We start from the raw sequence: 26,024 nt of genomic DNA on the forward strand, positions 1-26,024 counted from the left end.
TGATGTGGTGGTGGACTAGTAGGCTGCTACAGTACACCAGAGAATCAGGCTTTTGTTCATTTAGGAAGCTGTAGCCACTGCACTCTTCTGTGGCTATTAAGAGCCACAAAGGGGCAGTGCATGAAATAAGGAGTGGAGTCTTTTAAAGACAAAGTTATGTGTTTTGTTGTTTTGCTTTTTGTTTTTGGCCTTTTTTCTTTAGGACTGAATAGGTAATTCATTTGATGTCAATAGGTTTTGTGTTGCCAGCCTTGAAATGATATCTGGGCCTCCATCTCTCACACAGTCTAATGATGTTGGACAAGTGAGTTAGAGATGGCCTCAGTGATAAATGAGGTCTCTTTTTTCCATTTTCATTTGGGTGCCTTGTATATTATAGGCCGTTTTGTCCTCATTGGAATGTCTCTCAACTCTTGTATTAGGGTGAGGTGACAGCTGAAGCCTCGGGCTTGGCCCCTTAAATATGCAAGAAAGACTTAAATTAGAGTTGCTTTTTAAAGTCTGAAAAGTTCTGTACAAACTTCTGTAAACTGCTTGAAAATAGAATGCTACTAAAGACATGTTCCAGAACTGGCCACTGAAATCTTTTTAAAATAGCAGTTAGCTTCTTATTTTGAAAAAATTATGGACTCCTGGGAAGTTGCAAAGAGACTTCTGATGGTTGCATCTTATGTAATACTTGCACAGTATCAAAACTAGAACATTGATATTGCTACAGGTTTTTGTGTAAACATAAATTTTTATTTCTCTGGGATAAATGACCTAGAATGCAATTGCTGGGTCATACAATAATTGCATGTTTAATTTTAGAAGAAACTACCAAACACTTTGCAGAGTAGCTACACCATTTTCCATTACTACCAGCAATGTATGAATGGTGTATTTTCTCCATACCCTCGCCATCTTTTGGTGTTGTCACTGTTTTTTTTTTTTTAATTTCAGCCATTCCAATAGGTGTGTAGTGGCATCTCACTGTGGTTTTAATTTCCAGTTCTCTAATAGTTAGTGATATTGAACATCTTTGTATGCACTTATTTCTCATCTGTAGAAACTCTTCAATGAGATGTTCTTTCATGTTTTTTGCCCATTTTCTAATTGTATACTTTGTTTTCCCATTGATGAGTTTTAAGATTGTTTATATGTTCTAGATAATAGTCCTTTTATAGATATAAAGTTTGCACATATTTTCTCCAGTAACTTGTTTTTCATTCTATTTACAAGTTCTCCCACAAAGCAGATTTTACCTTTCATAAAGTTTAGTTTATTAGTATTTCCTTTTATGGGCCATGCTTTCCATGTCAGGTCTAAGAATGAACTTTTTGCCTAACTACATCCTAAAGATTTTCTCCTTTTTTCTGAAACTTGTGTACTTTTATGTCTTGCAATTAACACTATGGTCCATTTTGAGTTAATATATGTATAAGGTATGAGATTAAAGTTGAAGTTCATTTCTTTTTGACCTATACATGTTCAATTGCTCCAGAATCATACATTAAAAATTATATCATTTCTACACGGAATTGCTTCTCTATTTTTGTCAAAAATCAGTTGGGCATATTCCAGCCTCTTCCCATGCTGCACACTTTCCTAAAGTCTCTCAAAGGTTCACACATACTCCAAAACCAATGGCTGGCCTCAGCATGCCCTATACCTCTTGCTAAGCAGCCCTAACCCTGGCACTAGTGGCAGACAGCCTCAGTTTACAGCATAGCCACCCCCAGGTACCTCTACACCAAGCACAGGCAGCTATAGAACACAGTTCATTTTGGAGCTCCTATGAGGTGGCCCAGAGACAGACAGAGGCAGTGGCTGAACTTGGCCTGCACCAGAGTCCCACCTAGAAACAGCACACTTGGTGGAAACCTTCATACCACACAAGAGCACCAACCAATTAGTGCCACAAATGACAAACTCTAAGGGTAGACTTAGAAGGCACCAGAGCCCCACTAAAGCAAGTCACACTCTGTGGGGTCAGCCCCTGTACTATAGCTTGTCCACTGTAGTTACAGCCACTCCTCACAGCCAGTTAGCCTGAGGGTCACTCCCAACCACTGACATGCCAAAACAGCAATTAAGGTTCATCAACAACAGGAGGGCACACACAACCTGTACAGAGGACATCCCTAGAGTATCTGGTTCAGGTGAACAAGTAAACTGTGCTACTGCACCCCACAAGACATGTACTACATAAGGCCACTCTGCTAAGACCACTAGATATAGCAGATCTCCCTAATATGTACAAACAAACACAGGGAAGCAGCCAAAAATTAGGGGACAAAGAAACATGTTCCAAGAACAGGACAAAAGTTCAGAAAAAAAGAACTAAACCCTATGAAGGAAAGCAATCTACCAGATGCAGAGTTCAAAACACTAGTTCTAAGACAGCTAAATGAATTTAGGGGGAAGAATAGATTATTTCAGTGAGAATTACAACAGAGATAGGAAACATAAAATGGAGTAGAGAACAACAACAACAAAAGAACCAGGTCAGAATTAATATAGTAAATAAAACAAAGTATACACTAGATGGAAGCAACAGCAGATGAGATGAAACAAAGTATCAAATCAGCAATTTGAGTCTTCACTGGTGTGGCTAAGTGGGTTCAGAGTCATCCCATATATGGAAAGGTCATCAGTTTGATCCCTGATTAGGGAACATGCCTAGGGTGCAGGCCAGGTCGCTGGTTGGGGACATACAAGAGGCAACTGATGTTTCTCTCCCCCTCTTCCCCCGCTCCTCCCCCCTTCTCTAAAATATAAATAAATAAAATATTTTTTAAATCAGCAATTTGGAAGACAAAGTAGCAGAAAACACCTAATCAGAACAGCAAAAAGAAAAAAGAATTTTTATTTATTTTATTTTGTTTTTTTAGATTTTACTTATTTTTAGAGAGGGGAAGGGAGGGAGAAAGAGGGAAACATCAATGTGTGGTTGCCTCTTGTGCGCCCCCTACTGGGGAACCTGGTCCCCAACCCAGGCATGTGCCCTGACTGGGAATCGAACCGGCAACCCTTTGCTTTGCAGGCCAGCTCTCAACCCACTGAGACACACCAGCCAAGGCAGAAAAAAGAATTTTTAAAAATAAATATATTTTTAGGAACTTCTGGGACAACACCAAGTGTAAATTCACATTATAGTAGTACCAGAAGGGGAAAGAGGGAGCAAGGAATTGAGAACCTGTTTAAAGAAATAATGACTGAAAACTCCCCTAAACTGGTGAATCAAATAGACATACAAATTCAGAAAGTGCAGGTAATCCTAAACAAGATTAACCCAAAGAGGACACACCAAGACACATTATAATTAAATGTCAAAGGTTAAAGACAAAGAGAGGATCTTGAAAGAAGCAAGAGAAAAGCAGTTAAGTTACCTACCAGGGAGCTCCCATAAGACTTCCAGCTGATTTTTCAACAGAAACTTTGCAGGCCAGAAGGGGTTGGCAAGAAGTATTCCAAGTGATGAAAGGCAAGGATCTACAACCTAGATTACTCTATCCAGAAAAGGTACCATTTAGAAACGAAGGAGAAATTAAGAGTTTCTCAGACAAAAAAGGCTGAAGGAATTCATCACTACCAAATCAATATTGTATGAAATGTTAAGTAATTTCTTTAAGAAGAAAGAAATTAAAAATATGAATAAGAAAACATAAAAAATACAAAATTCTCACTAACAAAAGCAAACATAATAAAAGCACTGGATCAATGGACACTAATGCTAGTACATGTAATTACAGTAAATTAAGGAATCCTCCACATAAACATACAATAGAAGTTAAAAATGATGACAAAAACATAAACAAGGAAATGATGAGTAAAAATGGTAGTGATTCAAGAATGTATTCAAATTTAAGTAATCATTAACTTAAAATAGACTGCTATAAACAGATTTAGCAGGTACAACCTATGGCATGTGATACATGACTTGTTATATATGAAACACATGGTGACCACAAACTAAAAATCTACAAGAGATGTACAAGAAATAAAGAGAATAAATCCTAATACAACACTACATAAAGTCATTAACATACAAGAGAAGAGAGCATAATAAAATGGCAATAACTACATACCTATCAATAGTTACTTTAGCCCTCACAAGTTGGTTGGGCATCATCCTACAAAACAAAAGGCCACTGCTTCAATTCCTAGTCAGGGCCACATGCTTGTGTTGCAGGTTCATTTCAAGTCAGGCGGCAACAGATCAATATTTATCTTTCACACAAATGTTTCTCTCCCTTTCTTTCTCCCTCTCTTTCACCCTCCCTTCCAATCTCTCTAAAAATAAATAAATAAAATCCTTAAAAAATAATTGCTTGAAATGTAAATGAATTAAATGCTCCAATCAAAAAAGGAATGGATATCTGTCTAGTTTCCCCAGTATGATTTTTTGAAGAAACTTTTTATGGAATATATAAAGCAAAATAAACAAAACTGAAACACTCATAGATACAGAGAAGAAAACATGGTTGCCAGATGAAATGGGAGTTGGGAAGCTGGGTGAAAAGGTGAAGAGAATAAGTACACAAATTCACAGTTAACAAAATAGTCACAGGGTTGTAAATTACAGCATAGGGAATATAGTCAGTAATATTGTAATAACTATGTATGTCATCTGGTGGTTACTAGACTTCCTGGGGAGGTCACTTCATAAGTTATACTGATGTTTAAACACCTAAAACTAATATAGTATTGAATGTCAACTGTAATTGAAATTTTTTAAAGATTTTTATTTATTCATTTTTAGAGAGAGGGGAAGAGAAGAGGAGAGAGGGAGAGAAATATCAGTATGTGGTTGCCTCTCATGTGTCCCTCACTGGGGACCTGGCCTGCAACCCAGGCATGTGCCCTGACAGGGAATCGAAGTGGCAACCCTTTAGTTTGCAGCCTGCGCTCAATCCACTGAGTTATACCAGCCAGGGCTTGAAATGTTTTTAAAAAAAAATTAAAAATGATCAGTTGGACATATTTGTGTGGATCTATTCTGGGTTCTTTGTTGTATGCCAGTTATCTATGTGTCTGTCCTTTTGCCAATACTACACAATCTTGATAAATGTAGGCATATACTAAGTAATGAAACCAGAAAGATAGATTCACTGCACTTTTTTCAAAATTGTTTCAACTCTTTCTACTTCCTTTTCCTTTATATATAAATTTTAGAATAATCTTGTCTATATCCACAAAAATCTTGGTGGGATTTTGACAGAAATTTTTTAAAGCTGTATATTAGTTTGGGAAAAATTGATGTCTTTTACTATGTTAGGTCTTTCAATCTATGAACATGGAATATCCCTCCATTCATTAAGATCCTCTTTGATATCGTTCATCAGTATTGTGTACTTTTCAGCGTATAAGTTTTGTACGTTTGCTTGATTTTCACCTAAGAAATTTTTGAGCAATAGTTAATGGTATTGTATTTTTAATTCCAGTGTCCATGTGTTCATTGTAGGTATACATAAATGCAATAGAATTTTATATGTTGATCTTATATCCTGAGGTCTTCCCAAACTCACTTATTAGTTCTGAGTCACTTTGTAAATTTCTTAAGACTTTTCATTTAGACAATCATGTCAATTGCAAATAGAGGTAGTTCTTCTTAGTTTTTCTAAAACATAAGCCTTTTATTTCATTTTCTTAGCTTAATGGACTAACTTGAACTTCCAGTACTATGTTTTTGTTTTGTTGTTTCTTTACTTGAGATATATTTGACATACAACATTGTGTAACTTTAGGGTGTGCAACATATTGATTTGATACAAGCAATGAAGAGATCAGACATCCTTGCCTTATTATAAATCTTAGAGGGAAACTATTCAGTCTTTGTCGTTAAGTGTGATGTTAGCTGTAAATTTATTATAGATGTTATTTATCAAGTTAAGGAAAGGCCCCTCTGTTCCTGGTTTTCTGAGAGTTTTTTACCATGAATGGTAAATAAATGGGTGATAAATTTTGTGAAGTGCTTTTCTGTATCAAATAATATAATCATATGATATTAATTATTTTTTTGTTCTGAGAGAATTACAGGTTCACATGGAATTGTAAGAAATAATGCAAATAGATCCTATGTACCCTTTAATCATCCTCTCTGGTGATAACATCTAGTGAAAGTATAGTATAGTTTCACAACTGGGGTGCTGACGTTAGTACAGTCAAGGCACAAAACATTTCCATCCCTCACATTACACTTTTATGGATACATCCAGTTTGTTCTCACAGCCACCTCCTGCTTAATCTTTGCAGCCCCTAATTAGTCTATTTCTATAGTTTTGTCATTTCAAGAATGTTACATAAATCACACCATATGTAACTTATGGGGATGGGTTTTTCTCACTCAGCATAATTCTCTGCAGATTTATCCAGATCATTGCTTATATCAACAGTCATACATTTTTATTGCTGAGTATTATTCCAAGCTATACATGTATCAGTTTGTTTAACCATTAATTAATTGAAGGACCCTTTCTGGGTTGTTTCTAGTTTGGGGCTATTATGAATAAAGATACTGTAAATATTCATTTGCAAATTTTTGTATGAAGGTAGGCCTTAATTCCTCTAGGATAAATAACTAGGAGTGCAATTGCGAGGTCATAGAGTCCTTACGTTTAGTTTTTTAAGAAATAGCCAAATATTTATTCAGAATGGCTGTAGCATTTTTATTCCCACCAGCAATGCATGAGTGATCTAGTTTCTCCTATCACATAGCCAGTATTTGGTGCCACTATTAGCCACTACTAGCCACTAGCCACTATTGTTTTTTCTGAAGGTGAAATTTGCATAATAATTCACTGGCATTTAATACATTTACAGTGTTCGCCTCTATCTAGTTCCTAAACATTTACATCACCCCAAAATAAACTTCCATACTCATTAAGCAACTACTCCCCATTCTCTCCTACTAGCTCCTGGCAACAACCAATCTGATTTCTGTCTCTGGATTTACCCATTCTACACATTTCATGTAAATGGAATCATACAATATATGGCCTTTTATGACTGGCTTCTTTCACTTAGCATAATATTGTCAAGGTTCATCATATTGTAGTGTGTATCAGTACTTCACTCCCTTGTATGGCTGGATAACAGTCCATGGTATGGACATACTAAAATTTGTGTATCCACTTACATATTGATAGGTATTTGTGTTGTTTCCAGCTTTTGGTTATCATGAATAATGCTACTATGGACATTTGTATACAAGTATTTGAGTACCTATTCACAATTCCTTTGGGTGTGGAATTGTGGGGTCAGATGATAACTTTCTGAGTAACCACCAAACTATTTTCCATAGCAGCTATAACATTTTACATTACCACATTATCAGATATATGATTTGCAAATGTTTTCTCCTACTCTTTGGATTGTTCTTCCACTTTCTTGATAATGTCCTGATGCACAAACATTTTAATTTTGATGAAATCCAATTTATCTATTTTTTATTGATTATGTTTTTGGTGTCATTTAAAAATCTATTGCCAAATCCAATGGGATGAAGATTTTCCTTTATGTTTTCTTCTACATGTGTTACAGTTTTAACTCTTATGTTCAGGTTGTTGATCCATTTTGAGGTGATTTTTGTATATGACATCAATTAGCCACAGACTTATAGGTTTATTTCTGGATTCCACTGGCTCATATGTCTGTCCTTATGCCAGTGCTAAATTGTTTTGATTACTGTAACTTTACACTAAGTCTTTTAATTAGAAAATGTGAATCTTTTCCAACTTTGTTTATTGTCTCCAATATTGTTTTGAGGTGATCATATGATTTTTTTGGCCTGTTAGTATAGTGGATAATATGGATTGACTTGAATATTGAACTAGCCTTGCATTACTAGAATAAACCTAACTGGATCATATTGTATAATGCTTGTCATAAATTGGTAAAACTTTGTTAAGGACTTTTGTGTCTATATGCTTGAGAAATATTAGGTTGTTGTCTTCTTATTTTGTAGTCTTCGTCTTTGCTGTCAGTAACACAGTGAGCTGGGAAGTGTTCCTTACTCTCTAAGGAGATTATATAGAATTGGTGGTAATTCTTTAAACAAGTAGTATGAGTCTCATCCTGGCTGGTGTGGCTCAGTGGTTGAGGGCCAGTATATGAATCAAAAGGTCAGTGATTCCCAGTCTAGGGCACATGCCTGGGTTGTGGATCAGGTCCTCAATAAGGGGTGCGCAAGAGGCAACCACACATTGATGTTTCTCTCCCTCTCCCCCCCTTCCCCTCTCTAAAAATAAATAAATAAAATCTTTTTAAAAATGGGTGAAATTCTTGAATGAAATTATCATTCCTTTAAGTTTTTATTTTCTGTAGCTTTGTTAAAGTTATGAATTTAATTACTGTAATAATTATAAGTAAAGTTGGTAAAGTAATTTTATGTTGGGTGAATTTTGATAGTTCAAGCTTTTAGAATAATTGGTCTCTTTCATCTAATTTCCAAGTTTATGTATGTGGAGTTGTTTGTAGTATTCCCTTATTATCCTTTACATGTCTACAGGGTCAGTAGTAATATCACCTTTTTCATTCCAATATTGTAATTTGTATGTTCCCTTTTTGTCTTTGTCAGTCTTGCTATAGGCTTTTCCATTTTATTTTGTCAAACAACTACCTTTTTCCAATTGCGTTTCACTAATTTTTTCTGTTTTCAATATCACTTCAATAACAATATCTCATTTAAAAAAGATTTCCTTCCTTCTGTTTGCTTTCAGTTTATGTAGCTGTTTTTTTCCCTTGGATTTGTAGGTGGAAACTTATTGATTTTAGATGTTTTCTCAATTCTGTTGTAAGCACTGAGTGCTATAAATTTCCCTATCAGCATAGCTTTACATGTGTCCCACCGGATTTGATATATTGTATTTCCATTCAGTTAAATGTATTTTTGTTTTAACTTAGTTTGAATTATAGTTGACATAAAATATTGTATTAGTTTCAAGTATACAACAGTGATTAGACATTTATATGTCTTATGAAGTGGTCACTACAATACATCTATTTCATTGTATTATCTAAAATTCTCTTGAGACCTCCTCTTTGACTCATGAATTTTTTTAAGTATGTTGTTTAGTTTTCAACTGTTTGGAGATTTTCCTGTTGTCTTTCTGATATTATTTCCTAATTTGATTTCATTATAGTTAGAGAAAATAATTATTATTTTAATTCTTTTAAATTTGGGAGGGGAATTTTTTATAGTCTAAGATAAGTCTGTCTTGGTATATATTCCTTGGGTACTTGGAAAGAGTGTAATTCATTTCTATTGTCTTTTTTTTTAAGGTGAAGTGTTCTATAAATGTCCATTAGACCCTGTTAGATGATGGTGTTAAGCTTCTCTATATTTTCCCAATTTTCTGTCTAATTGTTCTATCAATTGTTGAGAGAGGATGTTGCAGTCTTTCCCAAAAATATGAATTTTTCTTTTTCTCCTTTTATTATCGTTCTGCTTCATATATCATGTCACTTTTTGCTGCATGCATATTTAGGATTACTATGTCTTCTTGGTACATTGACTTTTTCTTAAGATTTTATTTATTTATTTTTAGAGAGGGAAAGGGAGGGAGAAAGAGAGAGAAATATCAATGTGTGGTTGCCTCTCGTGTGGCCCCCACTGGGGACCTGGCCTGTAACCAAGGCATGTGCCCTGACTGGGAATCGAACCTGCGACCCTTCGGTTCACAGCCTGCACTCAATCCACTGAGCTATGCCAGCCAGGGTTGACTTTTTATCTTTAGGTAATGCTCTCTCTGTCCCTGGTGATTTTCTTTGCTCTGAAGTTTACTTTATCTGATATTACTAGAGTCACTGCTGCTATTTTTATTTACTTTTGCATTATATCATGATATATCTTTTTCCATTCCTTTGCATTCAGTCAGCTCATATCATTATATTTGAGGTGAGCATCTTGCAGACAGCATATAGTTGGGTCATGTTTTATTATCCATGCTGCCAATCTCTGTGCTTTGATTTCTGTAATTAAATAATTTTCACTTAATGTATGTATTGATAAGTTAGTGCTTAATTCTGTCCATTTATTTTTTGTTTATTCTGTTTTTGTTTCTTTTTCCTGACTTCCTGTGGATTACATGAACATTTTTTTAGAATTCCAATTGATGATTCATGTAAAGTGTTTTTGCATGTATTTTTTTAGTATACCATTTTTAGTGGTTGCTCTATTACATCATTTATACACAACTTATGACAGTCTACTGGTGTTAACATGTTACTAGTTACAGTGAAGTATAGAAATCTTTCCTATCTTTTCAACTCTTTACCCTCTTCTGTTATAATGTAGTTGTGTTACATATTTCTTCCACATACATTTAGAACCACAACATGCAATATTACAATTGGTACTTCAAGCATTAAAGATAATTTAGAAAACTGGAGAGGAGAAGAAAAGTCTATTATATTAACTCATATTTTTTCCCATTATTTTTTCTTCCTTTGCCATGTCTAAAATACTTTTTTTTATCATTTCTTTTTTTGCTTAGAGAATTTCCTTTAGCCATTCTCTTAGGAGAAGCCATTCTCTTAGGAGAGGCCTGTTGTTGTTTTTTTAACAAATCCTCTTACTTTCTTCTTTACCTGAGAATGTCTTAATTCCCCTTTCATACCTGAATCTTATTTTAATTTGGTATAGAATTCTGGGTTGACAGTTCTATTACTTCAGCACTTATTTAGATCTTCTCTTTCAACTAAATTCCTCTGACAATGCTCCAGCAGGGAAAGGGGGCATCATCTCATTTCTGACATTTGGGTATAGAAGTCAATGTTCCCCACTTAGCCTTCATTGACACCAAGTAACTTTGGGTTCATCATTATTGCTGAGCAGTGGTGATAGTTTCAGCTCCCTACTAAGCTTTCACTGATGCCACCATGGCTGAGATAGGTAAGAGTTCCTCATTACTGTTACCCATGAATCTCCACCAACATTGGCAGGGATGGGATGTGGACTCATTACCTAACTATCAGGCTTACTCTGACACTATCCTAGTAGGGACAGGGAGAGATAAATCATTACTGCCAGGTAAAGGTGGAATCTAGGCTTTTGCTGATGGGGCTGGGGATAAGCACACTTTTTCTGGGGTAGTTAGTTGAATCAGAGCAGGTCTTATATAAAAGTTTTCTGTCAGTAGGCTGCCCCTTTCCTGGACATTTGTCTGAAGAGAGCAGCCTTTTGCTGAGGACTTTTTGTATGGGGCCATTGACATTTTCAGTTGTAGGCTTCTTCAGGTCCATGTCTGGGATCTATGAGGCAAAAACAAAACAAAACAAAAAATAACAACAGAGAATTTACCACCACTTTGTTCCTCAGGTCCCAAGTTTTCTATCCAGTCTATGTTTTTATATTACCTTCTAGTGTCTTCTTACGTTTGTTTTATACAGGGTCTGACACAAATAATACCCCTTTTATCCCAAAATCTTTTAAAATTATATTTTAAGTATATTTTATTGATTATGCTACTACAGTTTTCTCAATTTTCCCCCTTTATCTCCCCTCTGTCCTACACCCCCCAACTCTCCAGCTTTCCCCCACCTTAGTTCATGTCCATGGGTTGTACATATAAGTTCTTTGACTTCTGTGTTTCCTATCACAAAATCTTTTATTACAAAATCATAAGCATGTAATTCTGTAACATACCAGTATCACACTTAAGCACGCGTTATGCCATTTTAGAAGTCAACATGTTCACATTAAACACACTCAGGCAGGCGTTACATCTGCCAGACCCTGTATATAATGTCTAGAGGTTTTAGTTGTACTCAGTTGGAAAATGGGAAAAGTACTTCTCCATTTTTCAAGAGCCGGAAATCTGGACATTGCAATTTTAGAGCGTGATTCTATACTGCCAAGGAGCTTCATGGGAAGGAGAGTTCTTCCTCATATGTGAATGCCCCAGCAGAGCTCTTATTTCATGTCTACATCATGAAAAACAAGTAAAACAAAACAAAATGTGAAAGAACAGCTTTACCTGAGTTTGTACACATCTGCTGAGCTGTCATAGAGGGCATCCAATGTGGTGGCCATGATCACAGCCTGCTTGGTTAGTTTTTTTTGTAAACTAGTGCTCTGGGATTTCATGAGCCCCTTCCAATATTCATTGTTTTGTTCCACCGACTGTCAGGTTATGAATTCCCTGCTCACGTGGCTGGATGTTAACAGGGGCAGAAGTGGGAGCTGCTCTATCTATGGGCCATAACGCTTACTCTAGCAGAGCTAAGAAGGCTGACCATAAGCCATCACCTGTTCCAACCACCAAGGTTTTCATATAAGAAAACTGTGTCAGCCCTGGCTGGCGTAGCTCAGTGGATTGAGCGCAGACTGCGAACCAAAGTATCGCAGGTTTGATTCCCAGTCAGGGTACATGCCTGGGTTGTAGGCCATGACCCCCAGCAACCGCACATTGATGTTTCTCTCTCTCTCTTTCTCCCTCCCTTCCTTCTCTACAAATAAATCAATAAAATCTTTTAAAAAAAGAAATTAAATTAAAAGAAAAAGAAAACTGTGTCAAGAACAGAAGAGCCATTCCCTAGACTTCACTACATATCACACAAAAGCAAAGGCCAGCCTATAACCCACATTCCCTGCCCTTAAGCCCAGTGCTATTTTAGTTATATCAGACTGCTTCTCTGCCCATCCCTCAGCTCTCCAGAGAACTTTGCTCTGCCCCATGGCCAGGGACTACCATCTCATCCCAACTACCTCCCAGAAGTGCCCCTCATCTCTGGGGGAAATAGAGGCTCAATAAGAGTAGTGGGGTGGGGAGAGAGACTGGAAAAAGAATGTGGCTGATTGTGCCTAAACCTGTCCCTCGGAGTGAAACATTGTGATTCCCAAGATCAATGGTCTCATCTTAATAAAAAAAAAAAAAACAAAAAAAAAACAGTGTACTTTTTGCCTCCCTAAGTAAGCCCTGTGTCTTGATCATTGGGAAAGTATGTGGGAGGGTCAAGAATAACATTGCAGGCCACACAATGGATGACTAGAAAACTCAGCTTATAACCAAGAATGTTCTTCCCCATGTCACCATGGTGGGAAATCATCAGGAGCCCAGAAAGCTCCAGGAGTGGTCAGACAATGGGCTACTGGGGGATGTTGAATGTTTTCAATCTTAATCTTCAATGTAAGATTTATTACTGAAACTCTGTGTGTTAACTTGATGGCAGGGAACCAAGTCAAAATGTAAGGACCTAGAATCTGACATGGAAGAGATCTAGGAGATGTGCTGACCTTGCTCCTTGTGAGTTTCTGGAAGAGCAGGGCATACAGTCCAAGTTTCCATCTGGATTCCCAGTCCAGTGATCTCTGCACTATACCCCTTGAAATAGAAAGAAAGGAAGGGTGAGAGGGAAGAAAAGACTACCTTTTCTCTTCATAGTAATCAGGAGTGTGGGAATGACAGGCACTAGGTATAGTGCATTACCAATACCACTGACAAAAAGAAGCCAGTAAGTAAGGTATAAAAAGAGATTTCCATTAAACACTTTGGCCTGATAACAGGAAGTCAGTAATAGGGTGTAGAAAAAGATTTCCATTCAACACTTTGGCCTTCGTGTCTTTTAAAAAACTCATTGACAGATTTCAACTCTCCTCACTTGCAATGCAGACATCATCTATGTGTTGCAAAATCACAGTTAGGGATTCTAGTGATAGATCTAGGAGCCAGGATGACAGAAGGGACCATGAAAGCCATTGGTTAGTTGAATTTGACAATAGAAGCCTGAAAAATCAACAGTCTACCCAGATTAGCTTGGTTAGTAGGAGTTGCAGTAAAACATAATGGCTGTTATCTCAGTGTATTTAGGTTTATAGACCTAATCTCTGAAATTAATAGAGCAGAAAGGAAATGGTCGTACAGAGCCATGGGTCTGCTTCCTTCCTGTTCAGAGAACTAGGAGCTCAGAGCTCTGAGGTAATGTCATTTCACATAACTAGAGGGCCTGGATTCTCCAATCCCAAGAGCAATTCACTTTCAGTAAATCAGCTTTCTATTTAATCTAAGATTCTCATATATGTACAGGTGTTAGACCAGATTGTTGAAGTCTTATTTCTCTTTTCTCCTCATTGTCTTCTACCAATAAGTTATTGAGAATGTGATATCAAGTTGAGTATATAGACATTTATAAAACTTTGTTTACTGGAGTTCCAGGTCTCACAGAGATGGCAGTCAGATGAGATGGCAGAGATGGAGCAATTACTTGGCCAGCAGTCAGTCCTCCAAATTGCCAGCCCTTCTACCAGGGATCTTCTAGAAAGCAATCTTTAATTTCCATCCCAATTACTGTTTTGTTTCTTGTTTTTCTTTTATAATCAACAACCTCTTGGTAATGCATCCAAGGTCCATGATTGTTTTGGCATGATTTTCAGCTTCTCCTTTGCATCATACTTGTTTCTATTCCTGGGAGGAAAGAGTGGGTGAGTTGTAGCTGCAGATGTCCTTTTCCCTTCCTCAGAGACTCCACCAATACCCTATTAAAAAGTATGGTTATTAAGTAATTGCTTTGGTTTTGGTCAGGTTAGAGCTTAGTACCGGAAGAGTTTTACCTAGATGGGTCCTTGGAATGGCCATCCGTGCCCTCACTCTGAAGAAGTTACCACTGTTCATGCCATTTCCAGTCTCGGCTTTTCTTTGTAGATGGCTGTTAGAGCCCTTTTTAAGCCTTGCCAATTCACCTGTGTTGCTTTAGAGTCACAAGTTGGACTTGATTGAAATCAGCTCTTCTCTCTCCTCTATGACACATCTTGTTTTCTACCTTTGGTCTAAATCCAAACTGCCCTAGAAGACTCTGGATTTGCTCCAGTTTAGGGGGTCCAAAAAGTATGCCTTACATTCCAAAAGCAACTCTCTCAGATGAGTCCTCTTCACAATAAAAAATACATTGGTCTTCTTGAAAGACACATATGGTCTATGAAGGGGATGACAGTGAGGGTGTCCATTCCTTTGGCTAGGCCTGACAGGTATGTGTGGAGCATGGCCAAGCCAGACACCTGCTACTACCATCAGCTAGCAACCAGAGAAGCTCTTGGTTTGACTGCAGCTGAATGTTCGTGGCTGGTCAATCCCTGTAGCCTCAAAAGATACCCAGTGCTAACATGGAGCTCTGCTGCCTGTGCTGAGGTTCTCAGCATCTTGGGTATTTGCTAACTAAGGGGAAAAAATTGACAGATTAAAGGCAGAATAGCCTATTGGTTCACCATAAAACCTGCTGTCCAAACAAGTTTTTGCAGGGCCCAGAATGTGAGCAGCAGCAGGAGGTCCTTCACAGGAGCTAGGCTTGCATTTCTAGGGTGTGACCTGAGCTGTTTCTTTCCTCTCTCTCTCTCTCTCTCTCTCTCCCTCCCTCCCTCCCTCCCTCCCTCCCTCCCTCTCCCTCTCCCTCTCCCTCTCCCTCTCCCTCTCCCTCTCTCTCTCTCTCTCTCTCTCTCTCTCTCTCCCTCTCCCTCTCCCTCTCCCTCTCCCTCTCCCTCTCTCTCTCTCTCTCTCTCTCTCTCTCTCTCTCTCTCTCTGACATTTCCTAACAACCAGGGACAATACTCTGCACCCCAGATCCAGGGAACTGTATGCATGTGGAAGCACATCCTTTACACCATTCTTCCCCCATCTGTAGTCATCCTCAATATGAAAATCTGATTCAGACACTGAGCTTACCTGGTTCTCTTGTCTGTTCCCAAAAACAAACTAACAAAAAAACCCATGTTCCAAGTCAAAGTCTGTTAATAAAATTCTGTCAATCACACAGGAGAGTTCTTGTAACCATCCCTGAGATTTCCATGTGAATTATTGACAGCCCTCTTGTAGGAAAATGCCCATCTGATACGATGGGTTTTCCTGGCCTAAGACCAGGGCTCAAGACACCTTAATTCCAGTCTTGCTTCTGTGCCTAACTACATAGGGGCTTTATCCATCCTTTGGCCTCCCTGAGGACAAATATAAAATGAACCAGGAATAAGAACAGCCACCTTTAATTGAGTGTTGACTAGGTCCTAAGCACTTGCTAAGTATTTGGGGGGCATTATGTTTTGTACTCCTTGGAACAAACTTGAGATGAAGAGGTGATAGAAAACTGAGGCTCAGAGAGATTAAGCAACTTAGCCAAAGTCACCAAACATTTGGGCATCCATCCAAGGTTAATAAGGCATCTGATCTCTGTAGTTAGTGTATGGAATTTTAATAGGAGGCAAAGGAGAATGTTTGGTGTTTCTCTTTGAAATTAAGATCTCCATTCCTCCCCCAGACCACTGGTTCGATTGGTTACTAGTGCGAAAACCTCTAAAGCATTAGCATTTTAGGTGAGAGCGCTCCAGAGCCTGCATGGAATTGGAGTCCAGTGTATATATCACACATCGTTTCTGTCTCAGTTGATACCCCACTGCAAGTTGCAAAGATTCCCCAGCTCTGAGCAGCCACCTATTCTGTTCACGAAGCAGTGCCAGACAAAATGGGGTCAACTGAGGCCGTTGGTTGAAGAAGGAAGGAGACATTGCTCATTGTGCATTTTCTGTGTCTTGTCATTTATTGACAATAAATGGCTCACTCTATAGGTTATAATGAGTTGGCATACCGCATACTCCTTCTGAGTTTCCCAACCATTCTCCCTCTTGAGGGATGAGGACACTAAGGTCTGAGAAATCCAGTGACCTACAGGAAGATGCTCATCAAGAAGGTAGGAAGCTACATCAAGTGTCCCCATTTGGATTGTGTCCCTAGCCTGCTTTCCACCCACAGTATGACCAAAAGCAATTCCTCACCCTTACATCTAAATGCAAGTAGGCCGAAGAAAGTGGAGAGAGGAGGCCTGAGTGTAACAGGGAATATGAAGAATTGGATAGCTACAAAAGTACTGGCTACATTCTATCTGGCTTTCTTCTTTAAACTGGTGAACTTAGAAATGCCCAGCAGGAGGAGGTCTGTTCATCTCCTGCTGCAGGGTCTGATAGAGTTTAAAGTCTTTATTCATCATCCTTGGGCAGATACGCTTTTCTTTGTAAACAGACTATAGGACTCAGTAGGGAGACCTAGAATCTGATCCCAGGGCTGTAACCAGCACTTTGTTAGACCTTCAGTAAGCCTCTTTCCTCTAGGTGCCCTGTTTCCATGTTTTTTTTCTATGTGCCCAGCCCTGGGCTAAATCCTGGACTACAGCAGTTCACATTCAAGGAACAAATTATTTTTAGGCCTTTGCTACTGGGAACAACTCTTTCCTGTTCTACAGTTGTACTGGTCCTACTCTGGAACCCTGAAGAGAGGATGGTTGATGGTACTCTCACATGAGCTACTTTGTACAAGTTAGCTCATCTACTACTGTGGCATGGGAATTAATAATTCCACTTCACCAGTAAGAAGACTGAGACTTTGAGAAGAGAGGGACTTTTCTAGTGTTATGGCAGTCAGTAGATGGGGAATTCAGACAATAAACCCAGGCGACTTGACTCCAAAGCTCTTCCCCCTCTGCTGCTTCTCATTCCCAGTCTAGGAGCTCAGATAGTTAGGCTTTCTGCAAGCTAGCTAGCATGATGCTTGGGGCCAAAACAGAATCTCAAATTACCTGGAGATTTTATTCTGCTGGCAGAGACATCCCACAAACAGAGAAAGAGCAGAAGCATCTTCGTTTCATCCTGGTGGCTCCCTGGAACATTCTGCCCAGTGTCATCCACTACCCAGCACACGAGCAGCAATCCAGGCTGATTAAGCATCTGCCATGGGGAGGTCAGGACAGCCAGCTGGGACCTGGGCTGAGTCATGGAAATAGACCACTTGGAAGCGCAGAGAAGAAACCCAGCGTCCTCTGCTCCATGTAGACTGTGGGCATGTTGTAGATGTGGCCCTACTTTCAGGCACCAGGTGATCCAGGGACCAGGTTATTGAGGAGACAGCTGTCCCTGACATTGAGATCTTGCATGAGTCTCTGGATTTCAGTCTCTGCACCAATAAAACAGGGTTTATAATCTGCCCTCTGTCCACATCAGTGTTTCTAGATGATGATGAATAAGATGTGAATGTGAATGTGGTATAAACCTCATAGGGTATAACTTCCATTAGCACTTTTTTTTAATGATGAGAAATTGGCACTGGCTCAGAAGGGAGATGGGAAACATTTGTTATTGCTGTTCAAGTAGGAACACACAGGATCCCTGAGGCTGTTTCAGTCTCATCAACAGCCCCACTATACTGAGGAGAGCTAGATTTATGGTGTAGCCCTGAGCATTCTGGGTCAAGGCTTGCAGTGTGTATGTGCCTTTCTATTTTAGGATCCTCCCATGGAGCATGCATCTGTTAGCTCCCTTTGCTCTCTCTTCCTGCAGTAACAGTCCTTTCCTGCTCCAGACATCCAACCAGAGTGGGCCACCTGTCAGAGATCTTGCCTTCAGATGGATCTCTTCTGCCAGGCTAAGCGCTGCTTGGCTTGCACCACACTGCTGGGCTCTGCATCTGGGTCCTACCTGAGCAGCCCAGTTCAGCAAACCATTGACCTGAAAATCAGTCTGCCTGAAAGAGAGGATGCTGAAAGGAAGAGTTCTGTTTGGCAGCTGGCTTCTGCTGGCATCTGGGAGCTTGGTGCTGCCTATTTCTGGACTTCCAGGAGCCTATGCTGGCTTTGTTTGCATTTCTGCCTTACTCCTCCCCCCACCCCCCAGCTTCCTTGATATTAGGCCCAAGATGACAAGTGTCTAGAGCTTAAGGTCCCCAGGGAAGAGAGTTAGACACTGTTGAACCCCAAGTTAGTGCTGAAGGATAGCTTGGCTGACCTAAGGCTCAGACACCAACCCCCTCTACGGTGTATGTATGTCAACTGGGAGACCAGGCCTGGGGATGCAGGCCTGGAACTCTCCAAACTCTGGGCTGACCTGTGACAGCTGAGGCCTCTTACTTTTGCTGAAAATCCCTAACCGGAGAGCTCAATGTGACTCTGCTTGCAGACAGATATTTGGGTCATAAGTTGCCTCTGAGGTGCCACATTCTAGAACTCAGGGTGGGGAATAGCATGTGCTTCTAAGGTCTGGGCTACAGATTTTGATTTCTACAGTCAACATAGAATAATTTGTCCAAGGCCCCCACCCTCCCCTTTTGCCTCCTTTCCTTCTCTTCTTCCTTCCTGCCTTTCCTTTCCTTTCTCTTCCTGATTTCCTGCCTCCCCTCTCACCAGATCTCCAACCTGCAAAGTACCAAAGTTAGAAAGACAAGTGGGAGCCACAGACTGCTGGACTTGACCACTGAGGGACCAGACCCAAGTACCAGGCATGGCTGCCACTGCCACTACTTCCCACCTTCCACCTCTCTGTGCAAACTTGCCTTTGTCTGCCTCTCTCCAGTACTGGGGGGGGGAGGTTCAGTTATGTTCCTCACTCCCCATCCAGAGCTACTTCTCCCTTTGGTTGCTTCCCAAGGCTGTCAGATGTCATAGCCATTCCCATGACCCTGAGACCTCCCGCTCTTACTCCTTACCTCCCATGGCTCAATACATGGCACATAGTAAATCCTCAATAAGCAGTGGCTGCTATTTCCTCTTGGTCAGAAAACATCCCAGGTACCCCTTTTGTTGAACCCATGAGGCCAAAAAACACAAAGGAGAAGGGGCATGTGTGTCCAGGGTCATTGGGCCAGGTAGCAAACTCATTACGGTTTCAGAAAAGTGATTGTCTCTTTCTTGGCCTTGTGCTGGAAATGTGAAAAGAATAAGATAATTTACAGGAAACCTTTTGCTCCAATGGTTAATTCAAATCTGCAGATATCTTGTCATGGGGCTAGGAATTCTGGAGGTACAGAGATGAGGAGAAAACAGTCCTGGCCTTCAGAGAGCTGTATTGTGGATATAGGAAATGCACAAGCCTTGTATGGCAGACCTGAGGTTGGCCAGAGCACCAGGCTGGGAATAGAAGGGGTAGAAGGTGAGGCCATATTATAGAGACCCATGAAGGTCTGAAGAAGGTGGGTATGCTTTGGTCTGCTAGATGACATGGGAATTGTTCAAGAGTATAGAAAAGCTAGATGAGCAAGGCCCATGGACATTCTGGAGGAGGCAGTGTTTTCTCCTTTCCCTGGGACCTGGAAAACAACCCACCATCAGATGCTCAATAATAACAACTGTCATTAGTGGAGGTGAAATGTGGCACTTGGGAGTACTACATATTTTTCCTAGTTCAGAATTGGTCACCTAACTTGTTTGGTGCTCTATCTTAAGTCTTTTCAGTTCCAAAAATGTGGCTTATCACTCTCTTGTGAACAACAGGCCTATGGACTCTTTGAAGTATGAGTAGGGCAATTTGGAAATAACCGCTTCCCTGGGGAAAGATGCACAGCTTGTGCTGTAGCTCAGGTGTCCCATGAGCTAATCCCACCCACAGCCTATTTTTGTAAATAAAGTTTTATTAGCACACAGCCACACTCCATTAACATACTGCATACTACAGAGTTGCAACAGAGGCCACGTGGACTACAAAACCTAAGATATTTACTGTCTGGGCCTTTACAGAAAAAGTTTGCCCTTCCCTGCTCTAGGTCACTGGGCTTTGGTTAATTTTTTTTCAAGGCCATAGTTTCCCCTAATAAATGGGTACTCCCCTCTGTGCTGCTTGAGGAAAAAATCATAGATCTTATGACTCCCCAAGTGGTCTGCTTCCTCTCCTCTGCCAAAGCTGGCTCAACCCCCACTCTGGATTCTATCCCTACTACAGAGTCCTTGCTTCAGTAACTGGTCTTTACTCTTGCAACATCCATTTCTTCCTCTCCCATAAACATCCAGAGAGACCATTTACAGACAGATCAAGCCAGTCATTCCTCTGTTTAACTCCCCAACCAATTGCTTCCTACTGCCAACAACTTACAGTTTACACCTTTTCCCATGGCCAGCAAAGCCCTCTGAGAGCTCAAAGCTGCTTCCTGGGCTCACTGTGCATGAAGCCTACTGGCCACGTACTCTTCCCTGGAACACACAAAGAGCTTTCCTCAGGGCCTTCTTATTTCTGCCCTCTAATCTGTAAAGTTCTGCTCCAAGTCCATCTCCTGGACTGCATTTAGATGTCTGCTTAAATGTCTGCACCTCAAAACAGCCTGCTGGCTACTCTGTCATATCGCTGTTTCTTCATTCCTATGAAGAATACTGCCCATACTCTGTTCTTGCAGTTGTTTACCTATTGTTTGTCCCACTAGAGTTCCAGCTCCTTCTAAGTCTGGTTCAACATTTCCCTCCCTAGTGTATGCTCATTTTGGTGAGATTTCTATTCTGGGCCTTCTACACAGCCCTGCTTTGTACAATTAGAAGCTTTTGTCCCTGTAGTGAACAGAATACCAGTGCCACTCTCTAAATCCTCTATTTCTAGAATAAGTCTCAGGCACCAAAGTTGTCTAGTCTTAGGCTTGCTTGTGTGGCACTCAGAAAATCCAAATATTTTCTTGCCTCTTTTCCTTTTTCAGGTAAAGCCTTTGGAGTTTAGAACAATGAACTTGGCTGATATAAAATACCTCAGGAAGCCGGCCCCCAAACACCAACACCCAACATTTGCTTTATGAATATATGGCTTCAAAGAGCTAAGTGTACTATAGCTAACTGCTGTTCATCTCTTTTTTAGACACTTGACAACTAAGGAATTTAGCAGTGTCTTGCCCTTTCCTGTAGTTAAATATGGCATAAAATTACTTTATTGGCAGCATTTTAACAAACAAATATTTCCTGTGTTTTCACCAGTAATTCAGATTTAATTTTCCAGGTGAGAAAAAGAGAATTAACCACAAGAAGATAGTTTTGAGGTTTCTATAATAACACATCCAGAGTGAGTTTTATTCCTCTGGCCCAGTCACCAGAAATTCTTAAAGAGAGGTATAAAAAGAAAAACATACCCTGTAGGAACACCCCCTGATCATCAGCACCTCCTCCACCATCCTCACACCTTTCCTTTCACCTTCACCATCACCATCACCACAACCACCACTGTCACCACCATCACACCTCCACCATCACCATCACTGCTGCCACCACCATCACCACCTTCACCATCAACCTCACCACAACCACCACCACTATAAACTCTATATCACCATTACCTCCTCCACTATCACCACCCCCATCGCCACTTCCACCAATATCACCTCTACCCTCACCACTTCTATCTCTACCACCCCCACCATGCCTCCATCTCCACCACCACCTAATGAACATCAACATCACCTTCTTCCCATCTATCATTTCTGTCCAGCACTATCACTTCATAGCTGTGACTTCCTTTATCACCACCACAACCACTACCACCTACCTCCATTACTACCACACCTACCACCACCTCCATTACCACCATCACCACTATCTCCATCATCACCACCAACATCTCCATTATCACCACCTCTACCACCATCACTATTACTATCACCCTCATCTATATCAATACCACCAGACCACCACCACTACCATCAACACACACACACACACACACACACACACACACACACACACACACACACAGGCAGGGGATATTTTTCAAGATATCTGACATATTCCATGATTCAATCGGAGAAAGAAAAATATTTTTAGGTTGTCATCATTTCCAATATGTAACCTACTCCTGTTGCTGTGTGCTTTGCAGATGTGGAACATCAGCACGTGTTTGTCACCAAAATTAAATTAGGATTTATTACAAGAAAGGCCAATATCACCAAGTGTACACTTTTCAAAAAAGATAAGTTTGGATGAGAGATCTTTTACTTCATAAAATGATATACTGAGGAATTCTTTTCAGTGGCAAAATTTTGTTGCATTTTTATTATGATTTGGTTTACAAAAGTTAGCCTTGCACACAGCTGTTCAGGAGTGCAGCCAATGAGTAAAGGCAAATCTGTCTTGAATAGCAAATGCTTCTGATAAAAACCATGTTACAGGCTATTTTAGGACCATCGAGAATGCATTTGCATTTTCAAGAGTGGGAAGAAAGAGAATATTTATTTGGTATGTATGCCATGCCAGGCATTTGCTCACTTTAGGCATGTGCATGAGCTCATGTGATCTTTATAACAAATTTGTGAAGTGGGCCTAACTCTCCTAATTTGGTTGCACAGCATTGTGAATGTATTAAATGGTACTGAATTGTACACTTAAAAAAGGTTAATTTTATGTTCTGTGAATTTTACTTCAATTAAAAAAAGGGAACCTAAAACTTTTCACAATGTATGCATATATTAAATCACTACATTATACAGTTTTAGAAAAATTACATTGTAAACCTAAATATATACAATTTCTATTTTGTCAATCATACCTCAATTAAAGTGGGGAAAAAAGAGGACTTAGATCATGGGGATGTCCTCTCTGGACTGATTTGATGCTTTTATGCCATGTCCCTTCCCAGTCCCTGCCTTTATGGCATCAAAGCTCAAACAGCCTGGCCATAAAATCTACTAACTGGGGTAGATCTATCTGCAGTTAGTAGATTTTAGAGCCAGAATTTGGCTTTTGGGGGGTAAAATGTACTTATTTTGTAAGTATGACTTCCAGAATACACTGAACTAACTAGGTGTCTCTGAATTCTTCTCCCACTACACAGCTCTCAGGTATTTTATACAAGCAAATTCCTGCCATGGGCTAAAGGCTTTTACCTTTTTATTTAGTCAATTGTTGGGGCACAGGCAAATGCAAAGTCACTTGTGCCTAAGCTTCAAGACGCATCCTTCAAACCTCCCAAGGCTTGGTACCTAAATGTTGTCCTTTTTACCCTTATATTCTTTTTTTGTAAAGAGGGCCCAAAATCATATAAACTTCAGTCCCCACAAAGCAGAAATCTGCACCTGGGTATAGGGAAGAAGGTACTGAGCAGTCCACAACTGTTTTTCTCTTTTCCCCATTTAAACTGCAAGAGTTGGTGTCCTGGTGATGGAGAAGAGTTCCTCCTGGGAAGACAAGGTTGTCATTATGGTTTTGACCCTGCCATTGCAATCCAATGGGGCCTTGCTGTAAGGAGAGATATTGCTGCTGTGTTTACCCAGTTAGTTATAAGCAGAAATCTTAAAGATTTTCTGGATGGAAAGCCAGTGCTACCCAATATGGTGTGTGATCCCCACAAAGTTCAAACTACCCCTTCTGCCCTCTTCACATATAGAAATCCAGGTCTGCCCTGTGGCCTTGGCTGCCTCCAACCTCAGGTTTGTGACCTCTGATCTCAGCTTTGCCTCCACTTTTCCCCTTGTCTGCATGACTTTTGCCTTATCAGCTTAATGCAGGTGAAACATAGGTGACACCTGTTAACCTGAGTCCTGCTCAGAGTTCTCTGGACTAAGAGAATGCCCTTGCCTTTGACCTTCAGCTTCCATTTTAGCCCCCAGGCAGCACCTGCTTTATCTATAGGCAAGCCTTGCCAAGTCCATTCAGCCCTTTGAAAGAAAGTCTATCTTTTTCTTTCCCCCCAAGTAATCATCTTTATCCCAGTAATAATGCTACATGTGAATGTGTTTGGACACCAGCTCAGGGTTTCTTCCTGCGAAGAGGTCAGACTGGGTGTCAGAGACACTGCCCACAGACACACTTCTTCCTGGCTCTGGATCTCAGTGGTCCTAATATGAGTAGGAGGGACCAGCCTGTCTTTAAGGGCGTGGCATTCTGATAGTCCAGGAGTATAAGGTTAGCACTCAATAAAGGCTTGTTCAATGACAGACTACTTCAGATCTTCTCATGGGATGATACAGTATGAATTAAGAGCTCATTAAATCCATATGCCATATGCATCTATAGGTTTGGGGCCATTATTAAAGTTGCCAATTCTTCCAACTGCTATATTTACATTATAGAAAGGGAGAACACAGCTATAGAAAATCCCACACCCAGGCCAGCTCATTTGTGCATTTGTTGGGGCTACCATTCAGATAGCTTTGCTTGAAGCTTGTCAAAGTCACAAATTTCCATGTTAAAGTGCTGAAGACAGTGTGGGGGAACCAAGAATGGTGAGTGGTGGAAAACAGCAGGAGGTGGAATTTTAAATGCAGCACTCCTGGCTGTCAGGTCAGTGCTGTCAGGACTCGGCCACCCATCTTCTGCCACCCCCACATGATGCCCCATCCTAGTGGATGGGTGCTCATTTGTTAAAGAGCAAGCCAAGGCCTATTGGGGAAGGCAATATGGCAGCTTGGCAACACAGGGCCTGGAGAATAACATCAGTAACAATTACTGCTCCCAATGTGCACACCTCAACAATGCTGTGAAGTACACAGGGCAGACCAAGAACCTATTTTATAGAATAATAAATTGAGGCTCAGAGAGTGGAAGTGATTTGCCCATAGTCACACAGCAAATGGAAGATCTAGGACTTAAGTTAAAGTCTTCTGGCCCTGGCTGGTGTGGCTCAGTGGATTCGGTGCCAGCCTGTGAACCAAAGTGTTGCTGGTTCGATATCCAGTCAAGGCACATGCCTGGGTTCTGGGCCAGGTCCCCAGTAGGGGGTGTGTGAGAGGCAACCACACATTGATGTTTCTCCTGAGACAAACTGACTCTTCTTGAAGCCAATCAGCATTCAGGGTTTCCTGCCATTCCCAGCTACCCTAAGATTCTCCAGAGCCTCACTTCTTGCAGTTCTGGAAATGCTGAAAATCCTGTTTGTTCTATAGAAAGGCCAATTTAAGTTTGTGGGGACATTCTTCTGAAAAAAAAAAACATGCAAATGACCCACATGCCCAAATATAGGCATTTATACTATATACATTGATACTAATCTGATTTTATATATATATTCAGGCATATTCTGTCTCTCTCCTTCCCTCCCCTCCTTCTTCTTATCCTCTCTCTCTTCAAACCTAATCCTGATGTAGCATTGTGTTATCTCTTTTGGGGCTACCTCTGCTGTGCTCCACAATGCCTTTATTTCTTTCTTCTGAGCAAGTCTAGGGATCATCTTTGTCTCAGAAGGCTTGAAATCCAATGTAGTTGGCGAACATCAGTTTCTAAGACAGCCATAGGGGGAATGTGAACCTGTATTGAAGTGATTGTTGATGGATTATGGAGACAGTTGTGAGAAAGAGACTAAGAATTAGCAAACAGGTTAGCCTGAGCTGAACTGGAGGAAA

General features: G+C 40.2%; 1 protein-coding gene and 1 pseudogene across 1 annotated transcript in view; one reads left to right on the plus strand and one right to left on the minus strand.

Annotated features, from left to right (window-relative positions):
- Positions 1 to 22,336, minus strand: part of LOC123807030 — a 59,497-nt pseudogene extending 37,161 nt beyond the window's left edge.
- The window catches only part of MAMLD1 (mastermind like domain containing 1), a 141,359-nt gene that overhangs the window by 63,466 nt on the left and 51,869 nt on the right, over positions 1 to 26,024 (plus strand). The window lies entirely within an intron of this gene.

The sequence above is a fragment of the Phyllostomus hastatus genome, unplaced genomic scaffold (genome assembly GCF_019186645.2).
Source record: "Phyllostomus hastatus isolate PE091 unplaced genomic scaffold, TTU_PhHast_1.1 phas_scaffold_397, whole genome shotgun sequence".
NCBI classification, from domain to species: domain Eukaryota; kingdom Metazoa; phylum Chordata; class Mammalia; order Chiroptera; family Phyllostomidae; genus Phyllostomus; species Phyllostomus hastatus.